A 1,090-nucleotide genomic window follows, 5' to 3' on the forward strand; every position below is an offset into this window, starting at 1 on the left:
ATTCGCATTAGGGATGCATTAACTATCATAAACTAATGATAAACATAATGTATTTATTCATCTAGATTAATGCTAATTTAATTATAAATATATTGACATACAGGTGTCATTACATTGCAACATGTTAGATTTTAACATCAAACTATATTAATAAATGCTGTAAAAATATTGTTCATTGTTAGCTCATGATACCAATGCATTAACTAATGTTGACAGATTATTGTAAAGTGTTACCATGTACTTAACGTCCGTGTTGTATTTTATATTAAATTTTATGGGCAGATTGCTTGTTGTAAATATTACAGCTATATATTATTAAAAATTTTGCCTACATCTTTGTTTACACAAAAGCTAACGGCAATCAAAGATCAGGTGAAGTAGTAAAACGTGTATTATATGAAATATAAAAAAAATATATATATTTTTTTTTGCACTTATTGCAACATGACACACAAAAAGAAAAAAAAAAATCAGTAAATCAGAGGGAGATGCTTTCCACAGAGCAAGTGAATTCATAGCTCCAAGGTTGCATTTTGTACCTCAAGGGAGAATAAGTTGGTTCCAAATGACTAAAACAGTACATTTTTTTGACTGCTGTGTAAGAAGTTAATTTATTTCTAATATAAACTTTGTAATGGACATGCTTTCGGGAAGATGATTTAGTGCGCAAAAACAAACAACCAGAGGCAATTAAAAATGCAAAGCATGAATGCAAAAACAATGTTATTTTAGAAGCGGTTTGGTTGAGACCTACACAGATATTTTGACAATATGGTTTTTCTTTGTGTATTTGTTTTGCTATTGTGATGTGGTGATGCTGTTTTTTCCACATTTGTCACTATTTATAGTCTATGTGCAATTGCATAATTTCTCACTGTAGTTTATTTAAAAGACTCAATGATGCTTGCTGAGCAATGTACCTTACATGCACTCAATAAACATGTCCAGTAAACAGCAGTACTTGAAACTACTATTTTTTAATTATTACTCATTTTACATTAACTTAAATGTTTTTGTGGTAAAAAAAAAAAAAAGCTGTTTAATGAAGGCAGTAATTGACTGTTAGGTTTTTGAACATTTTGAAATATCC

Source organism: Sinocyclocheilus anshuiensis, unplaced genomic scaffold (assembly GCF_001515605.1).
Source record: "Sinocyclocheilus anshuiensis isolate Anshui unplaced genomic scaffold, SAMN03320099.WGS_v1.1 scaffold1443, whole genome shotgun sequence".
In the NCBI taxonomy this organism is placed as follows: Eukaryota; Metazoa; Chordata; class Actinopteri; order Cypriniformes; family Cyprinidae; genus Sinocyclocheilus; species Sinocyclocheilus anshuiensis.